Below are 8367 nucleotides of genomic sequence, written 5' to 3' on the forward strand. Positions count from 1 at the left end.
GAGACAGATAGAGCGTGGTATACCAACAACAGTAAGTGGGCCAGTAAACTGAAAAGTAGTATGAGGGGGAATGAGGAAGACCACGGGCTTCCCCATCTCCCTCATCCACAGTTCAGCAGCCCAAAATTTCTATCGACATCGGAAAATTCCACATTCCACCAATGCCGATCAGAAGAGTGCAGGGTGGCCCCAGAATTTCTGCAGGGACGGTGAGCAGGAAAACGACAATAAAAGCTGCTGGCGTGTCACTGATTAGTGGCAGACGAAACAGCCGGCTGCTTGGGGGGCCACGGCATGGAGGCAGGAGCCTGAGCTGGCAGGGGCAGATCACCTGGGGAGGTCAGAGGCAGCCTGAGCACTGGAAGCCCTGGGACAAAGGACATCCCCTTTGTGGGGTGCCGGGGAAGGGGGCAGAATTCGTGGGTATCAGTGCTGGAGACTTACAGCACACACACATATACACTTGTGTACACACACATACATGCACAAGTGTGTGTGTACTATGTGCTAGTCTGAGAAAGAATGTCAAGGTGAACCGTGAGCTCAGCTCCATCCAGTGCTGCCCATCAGAATGCTACCAGCTGGTGTAGCCCTCCCACCCCACCCCCTCCCATCCCTGGAGAACCCTGGGCACAGGAGATAAGGAGAACCTGGCAGAAAGCTGGGCCTCCCGGTTCTCCCCGAGAAGGTACTTCCTGCACCTGGTCTTTCCCCACCCCTAAGAGTAAGGAGCAGCTCAACTTCATGGTAGAGGGGTATGAAGCCATGGATCCAACAGAGAGAGGCAGGGCGGCTCCGTAGATACAGTTCAGGGCATAGAGGCAGGAAAACCTGAGTTCAACTCCCACCCCCCAGCACTTAACTGATAGGACACACTGTACCTCGACCCCATCACAGATGTCATTTTGGTGCTCTTAGAGCACAAAGGATAACAACCAACCAACCCACCTAATAGTTAGCAGTTACATCACCCTAGGCAAATGACTTTCCCTCTCCCAGATTCAGTTTACTCATCTGTAAAATGGGGATAACGATACCTATCGGACCTACCTCCCAGGGTTGTCAAATGAGACCATGTCTGTAAAGCATTTTGCAAACTCTCAAATGATCAATAAATGTCAGTAATCAGGATTACCACCTCTATTCTAAGCCAGGGCCCTTCTTGGGCAAACCCCAGTGCCTCCCTCACCCCCAGACCACCACCCGGGACTGATCTGACTTAAATGCACAGTGACATGTGAGCCAAAATGAAAACAAGAAGAAAGACACATGAAGGGATCAATTTCCCCTCTGTCTCATGGGCTAACCCTTAGAATCACAAAGGTTAGGGGGGGGACAGCCCTCTGTAATGCCAGCAATGTTTTCACAACTGAGAGGAATTAACGGCTTGACATGCCTGGGGCTGCAGAATCTGACACAGCCTCATGCTGGAGAGCAAGCTTGGGGAACACAAACCCCTCATCCTTCTGCAATCCCCGCCAAAGCATCACCACAGACTCACTTCTGTCACCAAACAAAACAGCGCAACCTCCTCCTGGCATTTCACTTATTTGTTCATGTGATTCCAACACCCCAGAAAAATAAACAAGGTGAGGGAATGCATGATGGATAAAAGGAGGGATGATGAATTCAGAATGGGAAAGGGCTGGATTAGAGTAGCGGTCACCTAATCCAACCTCTTCATTTTACAGATGAAGAAACTGAGGTTCAGAGATTCAGTTCCTTGACTAGCCACCATGTGGCCAAGTGGACAGCCCCGTGGTCTTGGAGTCAGGAAGAGCTGAGCTGGAATCCTGCCTCAGGCACTTACTAGCTAAGGGACCCTGGGCAAGTCACTCACTGGGCTTGAGTCTCTGCTCATAAAATGAGGATGATAAATACCTGTGTGGTGGGGCAATGAGGAGAGAAGCCCACCTCAGAATAAGGAGGTTCAAGTCTCACATCTGACTATACTTTCCAATGCCTAGGTCTCCAAGTCTAGCCCCAAGGTGTGTGTTAACTAATCATAGGGGGAGAAAATGGATCAAATCCCACTCTACCCATGACAGACAATCATGGAGTTTGTCTCCAACAGAACCAATCTACCCTTATCCCCCAATACTCCCAAACCCTGTCCCATCTTTCCACTACACAAACTCCTAAAAACCCCTTCCTCTGCTGAATCTGGACAGCTTCTCAGAGCAGTAATAATCTAAAGGCTACCCAGACACCTGTGCAGGCAGGATTAGGAAAATTCCACCATTCCCCCAACATACCCACCGACTGTGACTGGTGAGTCAAAAAAAGTTCCCCTTTTTCACTTCGGGTGGAACAGCAAGAGTCCCGTAGGATGAGCAGATATGGGTGGGTTACGATGGATCTCAGATCTCAGCACATCACACCCAAATCCACCCCTCTTCCAAGGGTACCATGACCCTTCCAGTCACCCAAGTCCACAACCTCAGACCCTTCCTCCTCAATTCCTCATTCTCCCACCCCCAACAACACTCAATCTGCTGCTAAATCACATTACTGCCAACCCCACATCTCCTCCTCTGGTCTCCTCTCCACTGGCACAGCCATCCTGGTCCAGGAAGGTCTCTTCATCTAGACTATTGCAATAGGCTCCTAAATGTTCTTCTCCCTGCCTCATCTCTCCCCATTCCATCATCATCATCACCACCACCATCATCATCTTCATCATCACCACCACTACCACCACCACCATCATCATCATCACCATCATCATCATCACTAGTATCTCAAGTGATGATGTGTCTCAAGGTTTGCAGAGCACTTCACAAATATTGCTTCATTTCATCCATCCTCTATATAGCTACTGAGATGATTTTCCTTAAGTGTAAGCCTAACCATGTCACTCCTGCACTCAAGGAATTCCAACAGCTCCCTATTACCTCCAGGATCAAATATTAATTCATCTTTATCAAATCCTTTTCCCTTCCTCCTTTTATAATATATAATCATTTGGATGGTAGTACTAGTGATAAGTAATCCTTAACACAGTGCTTAGCACATACTAAGCAGTTTAATGCCTTTTCATTCCTTGATTCATTCATGTATATAATTTGTAAGTATATGTATACATATGTGTGTATGCATGTGTGTATGTGGGTGCATATATACATATGGGGTACACGCTGAAAAGTCTTTTACCAATCTGAAGGTATAATCTAAAAAGTTTCAGAACACTAACTACCCCAAGCTAGTGCCGTCATAGATTTTGTCCAAAAATAACAATAGTCTATTACACTAAACTCTCCAGGGTTTGGAGAGCAAATGAGCTAACGTCTGTAGAGCACTTTGTGAATCTAAAAGTGCCACATACGCACCAGCAGTAACAGTAAGGATAATAATAACAGCAACGACAACAATACTGTTGTCCAAGGTTAGCAAGGCTCAGGGGAGGATTCAAACCCAAGCCCAAAGCTTGGCCTCCAAAGCAGCCGTCTTTCCCACAAGATCACAAAGAATGGACTGCAAAAGGCAGAAACACGAGGTGGTACGCTGCCAGCACCAAGCAGCTCCCACGGACCTCGCCTTCCGAGCCCCAAACACCCCTTCCCACATCCTCAGTCAGTTTCACCACGAGGGAATGGTCCTGGCCCAAGTCAGAGCTAGGAAGCTCAAGTGGGAGATGGAGCTCACTTCCCCTCCTCGCCCTCTGGCCCCAGAGCTCTGACGGCAGTGCCTGATTCGAGCCCAACTGGCAAGAAGGAAAGATTTTTCCAAAAGCCTGAGCTATGTAAAATACAGGCATTTGGTTAAGGGCTGGGCTGGGCACGCCCCGATAGGGGGTGGCAGCCTCGTGGATGGGCCTGGCTACACGTGCTTCCAGAAAACCAGGGCTTAACCCACATGTTGGCAGTGGTCTTCATCTGGGCCAGGGCCCAGCTTGCACTGGAAGAAATGATGAGTGCTTCTTATCTGAAGCTAATTCAGCTGGTCCATGGCCAGCCTGATCAAAAGGAAAGGAGCTATTAGATGACCCCGAGGTCAGGATGGTCCCTTGAAGAGATGGCATCTGGTTTGTTTCTCCATCGTCTCGGAGTTGAAAGAGAGCAATCCCACCCCATTAGGACATGCTCAAAAAATCTCCCCTGGCCCTTTAACAGGGTTATGTCTCATTTCTTCTTACACTTTATACTTCTTGCATCAATGGATTCATAATTCCATCTCTGTGGGTACCCACTCCACCATCACCGGTGCCCATTCCAATCTATCCACACTTTCATTAAATTCACCAAGCATTTATGTTTCCTTTGGGCCAGGCCTAGGCTGAGTGCTGGGGGTACCAAGAAAAAGTTCAATAATTCCTGCCCTCAGGGAACTTTGGCCCTCCTCATCCTGTGCAGTCCTTGAAGGTGTCAGTCCTTCCCTGCATCTCCCAGAAAGGACTTACTGGAGACCTTAGTGCAGGCCATTCCCAGGCTCCAGGAGCAGCCAACCTTCCTTACCAATGTGGCTGCCCTCTCTGTTGGAACCAATCTCAACCCATCCGTGGTTATAAGCCGTAACCATACGTCCTCGATTGTATTTTCCATGGCACCTCCTGCAATGCTGCAGACTGCTTACATCCACTGGGTTGACAGAGGTTCAAATCACCAAGGTGACCCTGGGTAAGTCACTTCCCCTCTAGTGGACCTCAGTTTCCCATTGGTTAAGTAGGGGTTCACTTTGAGACCTCTGAGCTGCCTTCCAGAGCTCAGCACTATGCTCCCCAAATCCCTGACCCTTTGCTTCAGATGAGTTTTTTTTTTCCTTGCTAGTGACAGAGCCACTGTTTTCTGTGACATTCTGCAAACCATCACTACCTAGGCCTCTAAGCCATGTCCAGGAGCCTGGTGGCAAAACACAGGTAGAGTCTGAACAAATCAGAACTCCTAGAGAGAAAACTGGGGCAGCTAGGTAGCACAGTGACCTCAGACACTTACTAGCTGTATGACCCTGGGCAAGTCATTTCACCCTATTGGCCTCAGTTTCCTCATCTATAAAATGAACTGGAGAAGGAAATGGAAAATCACTCTAGTATCTTTACCAAGAAAACCCCAAAATGAGGTCACAGAGAGTCAGACATGACTGAAATGAATGAACAACAAAAAAGAGAAAAAAGACCCCAACTCCACCAGGGCAATGAACTGACAGAGGCTGAGACTTAATCTAGGATCAAAGACCCCAGCTTCCTCCCCATAAATGGCCAGGCAAGAATCTCCAAAGGGAAATTGAAGGCAGGAGCAGAGGTCAGCAAGGAGGGCTTAAAAACCCTGAGATTAACTTGGCTTTTACAAAAGCCCAATCTCCCCCAGGGAATCCCTGGTTTTAGTTATCAGGGGTCACCTCTGGGCCTCTGGGGGTCAGAGGACCTCCCTGGGTCCTTTTCTCTAGGAAAAACATACTGTATCTCAGCTCCTTGGCTGACTGACCCCCAAGCTACCACTTGGCACTGCTCCTGAGCACTGCAGCCCCGCGAGGCAGTGTGACCCAACGACCAGAAAGAACCTGGGTTCAAATCTGGGCCACTGACACTTGGCTTGTGCCTAAATTGGGCCTAAATTTCCCTGTACCTCAGTTTCCTCATCTGTAAAATGAAATGAAAATACTTGCCCTTGTCTCTAGTAGGTCTGCTGCCAGGCTCAAGTAAAAGACCACACATAAAGAGTCTTATATACTGCAAAGTGATATACAGACATCAGCTATATTACTCTCTTAATAATGGGGGAGAGGAGTACGGGGTCATGTTCAAGGCATGCCCTCTTTCATCCTGCTTAGAAATCACAGCAGCTAGGCCATTTTACAGGTGAGTAAACTGAGGCCCCTACAAATGCTCATGGATTACTGTGATCTTTCCAACTCAATTTAGGATTGGAGGATCTGAGATTTAAGAGCAGGAAGATGACTGAGGTAATCTAGTCAGACCTTGTCACTTTTACAGAAGAAGGATTACAAACTCCTTGTCAGCCAGACACTTCCTTTGTGTTCCCTAATCAGTTAGTCAGTCAGCAAATGTTTATTGAGCTCCTACAGTGTGCCAGGCACTGTGCCAAGTGCAGTAGATACAAAGAAAGGCAAAAGACCGCCCCTGCCCTCAGAGAGCTCACAATCGAACGGAAGAAGCAGCATGCAAGCAAGCTACATAGACAGGATAAATGGGACGTGATTAAAAGAGGGAGACATCAGAATGAAGGAGGGTTATGAAGGGGGGATCATAGTTGGGACTTGCAGGAAGCCAGGGGAGGCGGGAAGGTGATACGAGGATAGAGACCGGGACAGGGGACAGCTGAGGAGAAGCCCTGGAGTAAGGAGATGGAACATTACGTGTGAGGAACAGCCAGGAAGCCGGGCTCCCTGAGTCACAAAGGACGCAGGACGGCATAAGGTGTAAGATGGCTGGAAAGGCAGGGAGCAGACGGGCCAGGCTAGGATAGCTTGTAATGGACTGGGGAGGGGGGAACTGGGTGTCACAGTGGTTTGAGCTTTGGCCTTGGAGCCAGGAGGACCTGAGTTCAAATCCGACCTCAGACACTTGACACTTACTAGCTGTGTGACCCTGGGCAAGTCACGTAACCCCATTGCCTAACAAAACAAACAAATAAAAAAAAAAAAAAGAAGCAAGACTTGAATCAGATTCTTGCTAACTCTATGCCCAGGCACCACGCCCGACTCGCAGACACTCATATTCTTTATTCATTAACAAATGAGCCGGTTTGACTTTGCTCAGCCACTTAAGAACCCTGTCCTGCCCCAAGAGACACAAGAAACAGAACGTTCAGAAACCAAAGCACTGTCTCTGGCAGGAAGTGTGGTTCATAAAGAAGTGATGGATGGAATTGATGACATGGAACAGGGCCAAAGACATGAGTGCCCAGGCCTGCCGCGCCAGCAGTGGCTGAGCATCATAACTCCACCCCGGCAGGTTCTCTGTCCACCTGAGCCCTCACCAAGGGGAGGGAACAGACCCACACCTTGTCCTCTACAAACCGGCCTGTGTGCCTACAGTGGGTGGTGAAAGTATGCACCGAGCGCCCCTCTGCCACTCAGGGAGACAGTCCCAACAGCCCAAGGGTGCGTGACAGCGTGGAAGCCCCCTCAGGGCCCAGCCAATGTCCCTACTTTTGAGCACACCCATCTTCCCTTCTTTCTCCCCCCTCCCTCACTCCACCCTCCAACCCTCCAAAAAATCCCAGCAGCCCTGGGCCTGATTCCAGCCTCTGGACTAGATGTCACACACTCAGAGGCAATCACTTGCACCAGTTAAGTTGAGTCCCAAGAGCTCCCAGAGGTCTGAGGTTGGCAGGCACATTTGGACCCTCTTTAGCAGATCTCCTATGGAATTCCCATCCCAATAACAATAGCTGGCATCTACATGGTGGTCTAAGGTGTGCAGCTTATATTATCTCATTTGATCCTCACAACAACCCCAGGAGGTAAGTGCTAGTATTACCCCCATTTTATAGGTGAGAAAGCTGAAGTTGAGAGCAGCTAAGGACGGTGAGAGGCCTAACCTGATGCCAGACGAGGACCAACAGAAGACAAGAAGGAGGTGATTTACCCAATGCCATGACTGATGTTGAGGCAAGAACCTCCAACATTTTTATGAGAATGGCTACTTTCCATTTCTCTGAAGTCACAGATGAAGCCGGTGGGAAAAGACAGTGAAGCCTCTGGGAAGAGCTGAGGGCTGCCCTCAGCCTTCCTCCTGGCTGGAGAGTTGGCAGGGCAGAGACGGGAGGGAACGAAGGAAGCCAGGCAACCACAAGTGCCCTGGAGATCGACCACCTGACACCTGGGAACCCTGCCCGGCTGGTTGGGGGCCTACACCAAGTGTACATATGGACATGGAGGCAGGACCTCCCTCTAGCCTGAAGACATATAGTATGAAGTAGGATGGAAGACGCCAGCTAGGCAGAAGAAGAAATGGGAGAGCAATGTGTACCCAGGAAACCACAAGGGCATGAGGATGCTCCCAGGAGGCAATGTGACCCAGTAGATAAAACTCTAGGCTTGGAACCCAAAAGTCCTGGGTGCCAATCCTACCTCTAACAATTACTAGCTGTGTGACCGTGGGAAAGTCACTACACTTTCTGTTTCCTCTGCAAAATGGGGATAATAATACCAGTAGCACTTACCTCACAAAGGTTGTTATGAGGCTCAAAGGAGCTAATGTCATCTAGCCAGTCAACAAGCACTGATTGGTTTATGTGCCAGGCACTGTACTAAGTACTGAGGGTACAGAGGAAGGCAAGACAGGCCCTGCCCTCAAGGAGTTACCAGTATGATGGCAGAAACAACATGTAAATAACTATGCACACACTAGATACCTGGATGGATGGATGGATGGATGGATGGATGGATGGATGGATGGATGGATGG

General features: G+C 49.1%; 1 protein-coding gene across 1 annotated transcript in view; it reads right to left on the reverse strand.

Annotated features, from left to right (window-relative positions):
* ITGA9 (integrin subunit alpha 9) overlaps window positions 1–8367 on the reverse strand; it is a 308486-nt gene that overhangs the window by 286360 nt on the left and 13759 nt on the right. The window lies entirely within an intron of this gene.

This window comes from Vombatus ursinus, unplaced genomic scaffold (assembly GCF_900497805.2).
Source record: "Vombatus ursinus unplaced genomic scaffold, bare-nosed wombat genome assembly UNPS02014166.1, whole genome shotgun sequence".
Lineage (NCBI taxonomy): Eukaryota > Metazoa > Chordata > Mammalia > Diprotodontia > Vombatidae > Vombatus > Vombatus ursinus.